The 13,987-nt window shown below is 36.5% G+C and overlaps 1 long non-coding RNA gene across 1 annotated transcript; it reads right to left on the bottom strand.

Moving 5' to 3' along the window:
- Window positions 1–7,210: 7,210 nt before the first annotated feature.
- On the bottom strand, window positions 7,211–10,135 carry LOC136279434 (uncharacterized). Its single transcript, XR_010716859.1, has 3 exons — window positions 10,039–10,135; window positions 8,478–8,541; window positions 7,211–7,338 (listed from the first exon to the last, which is right to left on the bottom strand). It is a non-coding gene; the product is annotated as an uncharacterized lncRNA (long non-coding RNA).
- Between the last annotated feature and the right edge of the window lie 3,852 nt (window positions 10,136–13,987).

The raw sequence follows: 13,987 nt of genomic DNA, 5'->3' as shown, positions 1-13,987 counted from the left end.
TTCTGTCTTCTGTAAAGAAAGTTTTGGTGCACTTTCTATTTTGGTGCATAACATCCAGAATGATCAGTGTGCTAATCAATATAAGACTGTGTTATGTAATGCATATGAAGTTAAAAACATATTACAAAAGCTTGATGCCAGCAAGACTTCAGGGGTAGACAAAATTCCAGCCTGCCTGTTGAAAGAGACAGCACATATATCTGCAGCCCCACTTAATATGCTTTATAATTTGTGATTCGAGAAGAGTCAAGTTCCTTTATGGAAACATGCTAATGTTACTCCCATTCATAAGGAAGGTGATCAAGAGCCAGTTGAACATTATAGAGGCATTTCACTATCAACCATCACAGGAAAGTATCAAGAAAGATTAGTATGTAATGCAATTTATGGACAAGTTATTGAGTTTATTCATAGTTCTCATCATGGATTCCTAAGGGGTAGATCTTGTAAAACACATCTTCTCTTGGTACATCATGACTGGTCTAAAGCCCTTGATAACTGTGGACAAGTCGATGTGGTGTTTATCAATTTTGCTAAGGCCTTTGACCTTGGGAATCACACCATTCTTCTGACTAAGTTATACAAGTATGGAGTTGGTGGTAGTCTTTTGGAGAGACTATCTTACCAACTATCAGCAGAGAATCATTGTAAAAGGGGAAGTATCTGATTGGCTAACAATTACCTCTGGTGTGCCTTGAGGCTCCCTATTGGGACCTTTATTTTTCTTTTATTTATATCAATGATTTTCCAAGGGTTATCAGTAAGGACAGTTCAATTGCCTTATATGCTGATGATAGCAAATTATATAGGATTATTAATTCTCTAGAGGATATGTCATCTTTTCAGGGTGACCTGGATAAGATTTCTGACTGGGTAAGGACAATAAAATGAAAATGTAAGATCATGAGAATCACTGGCAAAAAGAGTCCTCTGGCTAGGGATTATTACATAAATGATCACTACATATATGAGGACTAAGGTCTGCTTACTTGCTCCAATTTATCATGGAATTCACATATAGATCCTATAACTGCTAAGGCTAATAAGGTTCTTGGTTTGGTGAAAAGAACGTGTGTGGATTTTAAGGATATTACTTCATGAAGAACATTATACTGTGATAATGTTAGACCATTGCTTGAGTATTCACGTGAGACCTGGAATCAGCATTCAACTTAATATTAATAGAACAGAGGCAATTCAGAGGAGGGCGACTAAGTTTATCCTAAAGGCTAACAAGGATTTTAATATTAGACTAAAACAGTTAGTTTTACAAAGTTTACATAATAGGAGATTTATTAGGGATGTATTTTTATTACATTTAATGACAGGACATTCTAAGATAGATATTTCTGATAAGTTGCTATTCTGTAAAGAACATAACGTAGATTTTAATTTAAGAAAAAATGACTCTATTGACCTTGTTAGTATTTATAGTACTAATAGTTTTAAATAAAGTTATTTTATCCACATTATCAATGAATGGAATAGCCCACCCAATGATATAAAAGAATCTGTTAGTATTTCTAGTTTTAAGCATAGAGTTATATCATTTCGCAGTAATACTTAGTCCATCTCTCAGACTTCCAGTGTAATCAAGATGATTGCACTGGAAGTTTGCTCAAACTCTACCACATGTATTCTATTATCTGTATTTTACAGACCTCTGGATGCAGATGTATCTCTCCTTACTAACTTTAGGGATTTCACAAATAGATGTTCAAGAATTGGGCTATCGGACTTGGTGGTAACCAGTGACTTCAATTATCCTAATATTGATTGGAACCTTGGTTGCCCCGTGGTCTCTGACCCCGACACTGAAGAGTTTTTTAATATCTGATGATGATTTCTTTCTTATTCAGAAGAACCTGTAAGCTCATGATTCAAGCTCTCAAGGAAACATATTGGATATTGTTCTGACCAACAATGATTTTCTTGTGGAGGATGTTTTGGTATGACCAAATGCCTTTGATTCCGATCATCGCCCTCTCACCTTCAAGTTGCATACTTAGAAGAGTAGACCAAATAATATTCAATTATAAAATAATAAAACCAAATAATTTTCAATTATTTCGTGACGATGGCGATTTGCTTCCTGACGCCTATTTACACCTCGTCAGAAAAAAGGCCGCTAATTAGTGATCATATAGAAGGACCTCTTGTTGCAGCGTTTAGATCGCCCCTGATGAAGGCACTAGACAGGAGTGTCAAAACGTTGGATGTATGAATCGTAACTTCTTCAGTTACATTCATTAAATCTGCAAACCAGAGTAGCGTCAAACTATGTTGGAAATTTCACTGTTATACAAAAGGCTAACTTTAAAGGTTTACAAAAGACATTAGAATCTTCACTCTGGGATTTGGTGACATCAAATGATTGTATCAATACAAGCTTGGCTAAATTTCAAGATACATTATTCTCGGCTATTGATCAACACATTCCACAAGTAGCACTTAAACAACAATCTAGACCTGCTTGGATCACCAATAATATTATGAAATTAATTAGGAAGAAGAAGAGACTGGAAGCACTTGAGAACCAATGGATCTGATTTTCTATTTTCCAAATTGAGGAATCTTAGGAAACGGACAAAGAAACTTATCAACTCAAGTTGTCATCAGTACCTTAAGTCTCTGTTGGGAAATCTTCAAGACAACCCCAAGTATTTCTGGTCCTTTTACTAGGTTAAATAAAAAACTGAAAGAATACCTGCAACTGTCACCTATGGTGATACTTGATCTACCGGGTTAATATCCAAGGTGGAGTTGTTTAATAAGTTTTTCAGTCTATTTATCTTAAATCTTCAGTGGACAGCAAACTTTTAACTACAGATTTTGTTAATCCTAATTTCTTATTTGGCATCACAACTTCTGCATCAGAGGTCTAAGGAATTTTAAGCAAGATCAACACAAACAAGTCCCCTAGCATGGATAATTTACCAGCACAAATCCAATGTTTGTTTGCTAAGGAACTATCCATTCCCTTAGCTTACCTCTTCAACTTGTCTCTTAAGTCTGGAAAAGTGCCTGATTTATGGAAATCAGCTAATATCACTCCAATTCACAAGAGTGACAGCAGGGAACTTGTCAACAACTACAGATCAATCTGATTGTTACCCATTACAGCAAAGTGTTTGGAGCAGATAGTGCGTACTACTGTCTACAAGCATATTTCACCTTATTTAACTGAGTGGCAACATAGATTTGTCAAAGGCAGATTGTGTGAAACACAGCTAGTTCTTACCCATCACCAGTGGGCCACTACACTTGATGAAGGGCATCAAATAGACCTAGCACTCTTGGATTTCTTCAAGGCTTTTGACAGTGTGAGTCATCAACTTTTATTACAAAAGCTCTGCAGTTTTGAAATCTCTGGGTCACTCCTGCACTGGTGTGAAAGTTATTTAAGCAACCGTCAACAAAGAGTGGTGCTGGATGGAGTCTCCTCTTCCTGGGCTGATGTTACATTTAGAGTCCCACAGGGTTCCTTGTTGGGGCCCTTATTCTTTGTCATTTTTATAACTGACTTACCTGAAGTCATTCTCCCAGGCAACACTATTGCTCTTTATGCAGATGATTGCAAGTGCTCTAGGATCATTGATGCTGCAGATGATCAGGATTTGTTTCAACAGGATTTAGACAACCTTTTTCAGTGGAGTGTTCAAAATTGCATGACTTTTAATGTAAAAACATTGCAACATTTAAAGCCTTAAATGGCTATTTTAACATTAATGTCCATTCTTACGTAGATTTTTATTCAGAGGTTGACCGATTTTCATTAAGACATAAGGTGACCTATGTACTGACCACGCCTACAGAAAGCCAACACGCCTACAGAAAGCCAACACCTCTGGAGATTAGTGAAGATCAGGAAGTCCCAGAAATCTCAGAGCGACAAGTCCTGAATTCTCTTATGCGTATAAAGAAAACAGCAACCGGACCAGATGGCATCCCGTATACTATATGGAAAGACCACGCCGAGCTATTCGTTCCAGTGATCACCTGGATTTGGAATCTGTCTCTTAGAACACACGCCTGGCCTGTCTCTTGGAAAAAGTCAGACCTGTACCCCTTGCCGAAGGTTGATATACCTAAGGGAATATCAGACTTCCGCGGAATAAATGTGACACCTGTCATCGCAAGGTGCTTTGAGAAAGCTGTCTTAGGAACACACGCAAGGGAGACCTTCGATGAACATTCTGGGATCTCACAGTTTGCATACATAGAGGGAGGGAGCTGTACCAATGCTCTACTGACTATCCAACATACTGTCAATCAATATCTTGATATCCCAGAGTGCAAAGCGGTACGCCTATTCGCTATGGATTTCAGCAAGGCTTTTGATAGTGTGAAACACGATCTCCTCTCACACAAATTGAAGCAACTCCCCCTAAATCCTTTTATAGTTAACTGGTATCTAAGCTTTTTGGAAGACAGGCAGCAGAGAGTCATTAGAAATGGGTTTATTGGAAAATGGAAAAGTGTCAACAAAGGTACCACCCAAGGAAGTGTCAGCGGGCCGCACTTGTTCAATGTCTTTCTCAGTGATTTAGAGATACACTTGGACAATAAGAGCGTGCTGGTAAAATATGCAGATGATACAACCATTATCTCGCCTGTGATAGGTGATAATGACAATTCTATCGCACTGATTAATCAGTTTTCCCAGTGGTCTAGAAGTAATGGTATGTGTAGCAATCCATCTAAGTGCAAGGAAATCATTTTCCGCAAGAAAGGTTGTACAATAGAGTTTCCGATGGTGTCTGGAATACCACAGACAAAAGAGCTTACTATTTTAGGGGTAACATTTCAGGAAGACAGTAGGTTCATAACACATATTCGGGAAAAACTAATTAAAGCAAACAAGTGCCTGTTCATTTTAAGATCTTTAAGGAAAGAAGGGTACAATTAGGCCGAAATAGACCATCTGTTTCTCAATCTGGTTCTACCAAATATATTATACGGGCTGTCCGTATTTGGCGCTGTAAATTCCGAATTAACAACAATCCAATGTTTCTTAGATCGATGTTATAAGCGCAAGTATACATCCGATCACATTAATGTTTATGAATTGTTAGTTCAACAGGACACGCGTATCTTCAAGAATGTTTTTAATAATACAATACACCCTTTAAGAGCTATAATGCCAAAAAAGAAATTAACCAAGTACAATCTGAGGAAAGAGACAAGTCACCATCCTAAAATAAACACTGATAGGTTCAAAAACACGTTTGTTAATCGCTTAATTTTTAAACATAATCTAGTCTTATAATTTTTATCTTGATTTTCTCTGTAATTTATATATATGCCTTCTTTTAATGTTGTAACATAGGATATGTGATTATTTATCTTATGACTTAATAAAGATTCAATTCAATTCAATTTAAGAATAAGTTAACCCTGAAAAAGAAGTATGTTAGAACAAATGTCCTAAAATATATCTTTTTTCATAGAATATGTGTGATAGTTAGAATCTGTTACCTGCAGAAATTCGCAAAGCTGCTGAGTTAAATGTATTTAAGACTAGAGCTAAGAAATTTATGTTAGAGTTATGAGTACTTTGATCTGATTATTTTCGCCTGTCCTGTTTTCTGGATGTTACTTCTGTTTTTGTCAGACAGAGATATTTCAAATATCACTTTGTTGTTATCTCTTTATTGGATGATCTATAGATATTTTTACATCATAGATCTACATTCGATTTAAATTCTGACTCAGAGTTTTGGAGGAGTATTTCATCTATTAATCTAATTATTTTATAGTTTTATCTTTTATATAGTTAATATATATATATATACATATATATATATATACATATATATATATATATAAAGGTGATCCGTCTTTGTATGAGATCTATGACCTCTACGGATAATCCATTGGCTGTACTCTTTATCATATTTATCATAAATAATTATTTGACTTCAGTTATTTTGTATTGTATATGCCACAAATTGCAATAAATAAATAAATACAAAGCTCAACGGAAAAGTTCAGTGTCAGATCAGTGTGCTTTCATTGTGGTACTCACAGTGGAAAAAAAACAACTTTTGCAGACATTTCAGATGTTTCTTAAGAAAATAATTAATTACAGGCTTACTTTATGCGAATATACTCTTCTCCCATCGCTTCAGCCGATTTTGCTTTTAACAGCAATCCGTTACAGATGATTATTAACCAACAGCACAAAGAAGAATACAAATAACGCGCGAATAGAGAACAAATATCTTGCGATATTGTCTTGTGGTTATTTGGACAGTTGGTTATTTTGTATTGCAAAAAAACCTGTTTAACCAGTCGGTTTAGTGCCCTACGCTTCTCTGTCCGCTTTACTTTTCCCGCCTTAAGACTTAACAGAAAGACTTAACAGAAAAAAAAGCAGGTGTTTGATAAATAACTTATTAGACGTTTTGGTGTGTTGTAGAAGTCGTGGTGTGCCTTGATTTGTTCTCCTGTCAAAATTGCGCCTTTATAAATGAGAAGAGTAAGGCAGTTTCATTAATAGGTCATGCTTTCAAGCTCACGGATGATGATTTTGAGCTGAGCATCTGAGCACTATTATGCCAATTTGATAGTGCTTCTAACAACTTTTATCAAGTTATTGATAAAATGCAAAAGCAGTGAGACTCGTGTTATACATATACTACAATTTTTTTGTTTAAATTCTGACCACACTCACACGAGACATTCCGTGTGAAAAGTTTACTTAGGGTGAGTCAGTCAGTTTTCTAGTATACGCATCCTCATACAATCACAACGTGTGCACCCTGAAGCTAAGGGTTCTACAAAAAGAACCTGTGCTACGCCAGAGACGAAAAACCACTAAAAAACCACTTGTAAGGTGTGGCCAAAAGATATGTGGAAACGAATTCCTCATCCATTGCAGCAGCACAAAACCCTGAGGAAAGGGTAAACCAACCTGGTTACACTACTAATCAAAAAGAAAAATCAACGATTGTAATGTAATTCGTTTACGTGTGTGACTTTAAAAGGCGACTATAAAGGTGCCCAACTATCATTCTGATAAAGAAATTGGATGAATTTGGCAGGAAAGAGGTTATATATGTAAGTGTCGATGGGATTTATACAGCAACCTCTGCTTGCTTTGATTGGATACACTTGCCTCAACTGCAAAGTCCAGGCGGGAAAAAAAAAAACTACCCACAGGACAATAACATTATCAAAACGCAACAATATGCGTTAGTTTCGAGCTCTTTTATTTCTCGTTTTGGCCTCAATGTGATACGATGACCTTTAGGGAACTTTCGCTGGCTTATCAGGAATGGTTGGTATCATTTCCTTTTCCAGCAGGAACATTGTCGACGGATTTGCTTCCTACAGCTGCAAACATGAAATAGGAATGTTTTAAAATAATAGAATAATAGAATGTAGTTCAAAAGTGTAAGCCCCGTTTAACAATCTCCCGTGTTAACGAGCACACGTTTCGCCACACCTATCCACCCAATTCCATTTTTGTCTACTAGCCACCATTAATGCTACTTCATTCCATATCATTAGGCGATGAAGATGAAACCAAACCTGCTTGTTCTCCTCAAAGGCTGCTCGAGAGAACTGATTTATCTTAATCTCCTCGAAATACCGAAGTTAGCTTTTGCTAAATGAGAATGAGAACCAAGTCTTTCAAAAAATAATTGACTAAACATTTGATCTTTGAATGTCTCAATCTCTGTCTCATTTAACTCTCGTTATCCGTGGTCTTGTTACGATATTGTCCGGGGAACTGATAAGTTAGTTTCGTCCTCCAAACTTGGCTCCGCGTTTTAGAGCGGAACGCAGTCTTCAAGTCGTAGTTAACCAATGGATTTTTAAAGTATTAATCACACAACATACATCTTTCGCAAAATAAAGATTTCCTATGTTTTACTATTCAAATATGTGTGATTTATTTCGAATAACTAGGGTGTATTTTCAAGTTTGAATCAATTACTTGTTTAGAAATCTTAAAGTTTTCATCGAATTGTGATATATGATACAAAATGAATCATCACATGTGTATAATTATATGCGATTGTATGGCAGACAAGTTGCAGCGGAATCAAATTTTCCCATTTTTATGACAGCTTAACCCACCTTAAGCGCGATCAGAATTTGCCTCTTTTAATTTAGACTGTTTTATTATTCTGATATTCCGACTCTATCTTCCGAAGAATCAGCCCGCAGTGTATCCCTATTTCCCTCCCTTTCACTGAAAAGAGTTCCCATGTTTTGTACAGTTCATTAGCCATTTCCAATCATCATCGTCGCTGGAAATTTAAATTTCCTAACAGCATTCTGTATTGTGTGAGTCATGATAGACATTTGAGTGGAAGTAAAATCGGCGATTGGCATAGTCTCATCATGACACTCATCTCAAAAAGCATTAGTTTCTTTGTTTTCCGTGAAATTGATTTCAAGCGCAAAAGCCGCCTGAGCTTCGTTAGTGGGAGGACAGGTGGTCAGTGTATTGATGTATATCTTACCTCTTTGAGATGTAACAGCAAACGAAGCACATTCTGAATTGTCTCTTATAAATTCCAGGCTTAGCTATAAGAAAATTAAAGTAAGAATGAAAATTTTCTCAAATTTAAAAGCAACCCCCGATTTGGTCTCTAAATCGCTGTACGTTTTTCTCTGCGCCCGTAGTGGTTAGGGGTCTCTTGTTAACGGTTGTCTTGGCTGCGGATAGTTTTGGGTGAAGTATCGTTGAAATTCAAAGAGTAGAAACTCTTCGAAAATCGCCATCTAAATATCCTAGAATTCTGGCTGGTAAACCATACCATGTTTAACAGCAGTGTGACCTTGCAGACCAAAGGTATTGAATGTGGCTGATGATACAAGCCTTAGTCGCAAAATAACGAAAGGGAAAATCTCGGAATTGTTCCTATATTTTGATCAATATTAGGGAGACATTCCTTCCGTGATCTTGCTCTTGTCATAAATTAAGGGTAGCAAAATGACTTTAAAATTTTGCATTATCCTCAGGCTATAGTAATGGAGAACATTGAGAGTTTTTGTGCCGTGATTGGAGACTTCATACAGTGACCAAGAGTGTCTCGGTCAGTAGTGACTGTGCGACTACTACGACACGAATCCCTCTCACTCCTTTACAGATAGATCAAATAGAAGTATTTTACCTTCTCATTTACGTTGAAAACAAAATTACTCGGTTAAGATCCTCGAGAAATTTATTTTATGGCCTAATCTTGAGTGAACCGTGCCCTTGTTTATTAACTTCCACCAGAAATAGGGAAAAAAGCAAGATTCGAATGCGACTAACGCACGAGCTTTTTTGAGGTGCTTTTCGAAAGAGCGACATTTCTAGCTACTGATGAAAGATTAAGGTGTTTGCGTTCTTCGTAATGTGTCTTTGTTATCTGTGTGCATAAAACACATCTATATGCCTTTTCCCAGCGGCCTTTGTCGTATGGTTTCCTTCTCTTTCTTCGTTATTCGTTTAGCATGATTTATTCAACAGAATTTAATGGCTATTAGATGGTAAGGAAATGAAAGTGATTTTTCTAAGCACTCTCAAATTTTTTGACTGCCTGTTAAAATTTTCATTGAATTCATCGGGACTCTATATTTTTTTTCCTTGTCGTTACGAAAGACAATCGTGGTAAATTTTCTCCAAATCTGTGCTCTGAAGTAGAGTTTTGGATTTTGAAATGGTTTTTATTTTTTAACTCTTCGGTGTAGATTGTGAGTTTTAAATTAATATTATTTCATAGCTGAAATAATGAAACTATGTTGGATGGATCCCAACCGCTGTAGTATTCGCTCAATCTTGTTGTTTTTTCTTGTTTTTACATGAAACCAAACGAACTTTTCGCGGCTAGCATTTATTCTCTCATCGATAAAATTGCTTCGCTCGAGAAAGTTTTTTGTTTTTTCTTGTATTGGGAACAAGCTGAAAAACTTGTCCATTGTTGTCGCATTACGGGGAATACTCAAACAGGAATTTTGCTCGAAAAGTAAATTAATCTTATTTTTTTCTCTTTGTGAGTTGAATCGTTTTGTCGTACGAGTTCTTAACTTTCTTACCGTTGGACGCCGCATCGTTCCATCCAGTGAAACTAAGAAGTAACAGAAGAAGAACGAGATACTCAGACTTCATGTTTTTTCGTAGCTGTTGGTTTTAATTACACTGCGCCTTGATCGGTCAGTGGAACGATTATCTTTATATATTGTGCGAATTGTTTTAGCATTTTATTACGAAAACGGGCGTACATAATTGTTTCACAGCTTTTCAGCCATTATTGATCATAGCTGCTTTTGCATGAAAAGTTTTAATTTCCGTTCAACTTCCTTTCTAACATTATTCTGGTTCAATGAAATGATTGCAAGCGCAAATGAAAAAAACTATCAACGCCTTTGGCTTGGAACTTTAATTGTTTTCGAGTAACTGAGGACTTTTCAGGTTGGTGTATTTACTGTATATCCTTTTCCTATTGTTTGACGGAAATGACTTGGGAATATTCGTAAGTGCTTTTTGTAAGGATTGTAAGGCGCTGAAATACCCGCATCTTCATAGGAAGACGTGAGGCTTCCCATCTTAATCACTTTCATTTTCGCGCTCATTAGTACCTTCTTTTACTCTCCATAGAGAACCTTTTTGGTCTTCAGACTCGCAGGTCTAAAATTTTAAACGCTACGGAGTAATTTTCAGAATAAGGCATGTCTGTCTGATCCGTCACATTTTATTCTCGCTGAGATCATCGTCCAGAGCGCGTGCGAAACAAGAGCTGTGGGGGATTTAACAAAGGCGAATTTTTCTGGTCCGCATTTCGCGCTCATTCTTATACAATAATTCCGCGCATCCTTAGTTGACCGAAACGCAACAGACAAAAATGGAAATAGCAGTTTAGACAGACTGTTTGATTTTAATTCTTTTAATTTCGTTTCCTCCAAAGCTGACTCACAGTTCATGATCCGTTTCTCTGGTTTGCAAGGGATGAGTGATAATCGTTGAAAACGAAAGAAAAAGACTTGTGAATGGTTGAACGTTAAGATAAGTAAGGTGAAAGTGCCTCGTCCGGTTTGTTCGTGTGGCTTGGTCTTACTAAATCGTTCGCTTTTTAAAAAGTTGAAATATAAAGTGTCGTGGACTGGTTAGGAAATTTGCGGATAGATAGATAAAGCCGATTATTGTGTTGTGGTTTAGCTGTTGTCGAGCAAAAATATATCCTCTTCGATTAAACTGAACATCTTATCAGGAGCGTTGCTTACTGTGAGAAATTTTAGGAAGGCTTTAAGCCGAAACTAGAAAATCATTTTTTGTTCTAAAAGAGTCCTCTTCTGAAGAAATTTGGTGGTCTATTGATCACCTAAAACAAGACTTCCTTACATTACCGACCCCGTAATGTTAAGTTCTTTTACAGATTCCTCGAAATTATAGTCTAGGATGATGCCCGCTTCATTGCTACACGAACAACAAACTATATTTGCACTCTTCGTTGTGCCCAACATCTATGTTATTACATGAACTTGAAATGAAATGATAACACTTGATTACTGGAATAACCAAAGGGGATAGCGGAGCTAAGCAACAACCAAAATTTTAGCCAGCTTTAAATTTCATTAAATTCTAGTTTTAGCACATTTTGGCTACCTTTTTTTTAGAAATGAACCTTTGGATTCTTGATTTGTTGCGAATGTTTACATTGCCCTCTATTCGATTCTATTTTCTTATCCGGTGCGGCTCAGCCGTTTCGGTTGCATCGCCTCTGACAGCCTTCTTGTAGGCTTGTCTTCATTATACACCGTTTGTTTTGCTTTGTCACCAGTGGAGCTGAATACCTCGCACTTAAGCTAACTAAATTGAGTTATCAGACCGATGCTATTCTATTTGGATTATCTTCTCTCAGTCGGTAGGTTATTTCTTATTTCCGCCTGGTTTCCTTTATGTTAGATACTCTATCGGCGGTTTCTAGTCGGAGAGTCGATCAATTCTTTTATCATAGTCGTGCGAAAAGCTCGACTATCCATTATGCAGATTGTTTGAAATCATTTAGAAGCACTTTCTTTTCGAAAAATTAAAAATTGCCAGTTAAACTCAATGTGTTGTGGATGAAGAGGTTTAATGTTTTAGACAAGCCTCCTTGCTAAGACTTGGCGGATACTAAATACTTTTATTTCTACCGCCATTGCGCCTGTAAAATGAAAGTGCAGATTTATTTTCTTTCGATCACCTTTTAACTCGGAGACTCGCGTACTTTTCTGAGGCCATCTTTCTGAGTGCTGTGGTCTTCTGAGCCTATGACAGCGAGATTACAAACTGTTTATATTCTCTTGATAATAGAGATAAAGAGGAAGCCTAACCTGCTGACCAGCAAAGTACCTTGTTTTTAAAAGTAAATTGTTAGTTGAAACAATAAATTGTGGTCAAACACACGAACCAAAGCCTCGAATCAAAGTAGAGGAAAAAATGATTCCTAGTCTACAAATTATTTTTTGGCGGTCATCAAGCAATGCGAGAGTACATTTAAATAGGAAACTTCTTCGTGGTTTTGTTCGTCCCATTCCCCGTTTTTTCCTTCACCGTGGGTTTTTTGTTGGATGAGTTCTCCGGGTGCATCAACCAGAATAAGTGTCTTTCAGTAACAAAGTAATTAAAGGGTGCCCATCAGGTAGCTCATATGCACATGTTATGTACATGTTTTTTAATTCTTTCTCCGGCTGATCCTTGAAAGAGAGGATCAGCCGCAGGACAATCTCCAGAAGTCCTGGTAATGTTCTAATAGACGAGAATTGACCTTATTTTCTGCTCTTCCTGTTTTCGTTCTCAGCCGTGAGAAGTGCCTTAACCAAAGGCAAGTACTTAACTTTCGGTTTTTCGTTTCGTATTTCGGTTTTCTTCCCCTTCTCAGAAAGTTTGAACGTTACTGTTTGTAAGGGATACGAATTTTTCAGTGTTTTTAACTGCCATAATCCGCGAAAATTTGGACAAACGACCTTGGATTAAGAATGGTTAACGCTTTACCATTCATTTATCAACCTGACAGAGTGGCATTACAGGCGAGTAACGTGTCAGCAGCTGAATATCAAAAACGTAAAAAATTTTCATATTTTTACGCGTGTGCTGTTACGGCTTTTTTCGGGGCTGGAAATCTTATAAATCACCTTAGTTTATATGATAATGGTTCTTATTTTATTAAGAGATTAATTGCAGTACACATCTTATGTTATAAAAATACTTGTGTAAAAGATACCAAAGTGAAAAGCGAAAATGCACCATGAGTAATCTGCTTAAATGCGTAGGCCTTATACAGTTAAACTTAAAAACTAAGTACCCTCTAATATTAAGCCACTTAAAACCAAGGTACTAATCTTAATCAATCAACTAGTATTTTTCCTGGGGTTATTGCTGGGTAATTTAAAAGCTTAATTGTGGCACATTTGTTTTCAGGGGATGAGAAATAGAATGGGAAGCTACTATGTACAGTTACATGCTTAGAGGTAAATTTTCCTTTAGAGAAACTCGACAAAGTACAAAGCCTCAAGGATGGACTCAGATGCATCTTAAAATATGGTATGACAAAGTACTATGACAAAGTACTATGTTAAGAAAGACTCGTATATTTGGAGCTTAAGTTCGTTAACAAAAAAAAAGAAAAATGAAAAATGAAAAAAGTAGTGCAGACTGAATAAACCAATCATTACAGGTTCTCTCCGTGTGGTATCGAATAAATAAATAAATAAATAAATAACAAAATAGATAAATATGAAAAATATATTATGACAACAGTTCCCATCTTTTCCTAAAGTCTTGAAGTTTCTTATTTCTTGAGGTAATGAGCCTTTCAGTCTCCCGCTTAGCTTCTACTTTGTGTAGAATATATAGTTTACCCAGAATTATCAGATAGTTTAATATATCTTTTTTATTTAAAATGCCAACTATAACATCTTGGAGAAATAAGCTCAGATTTTCACTCAGAAGATTCGACCACTAATTGCAAAAGCTCTTCCAAAAGGCGCGCACATAGGAGCAGTC

The sequence above is a fragment of the Pocillopora verrucosa genome, chromosome 3, assembly GCF_036669915.1.
Source record: "Pocillopora verrucosa isolate sample1 chromosome 3, ASM3666991v2, whole genome shotgun sequence".
Lineage (NCBI taxonomy): Eukaryota > Metazoa > Cnidaria > Anthozoa > Scleractinia > Pocilloporidae > Pocillopora > Pocillopora verrucosa.
This window is presented reverse-complemented; position numbering and strand designations above follow the sequence as displayed.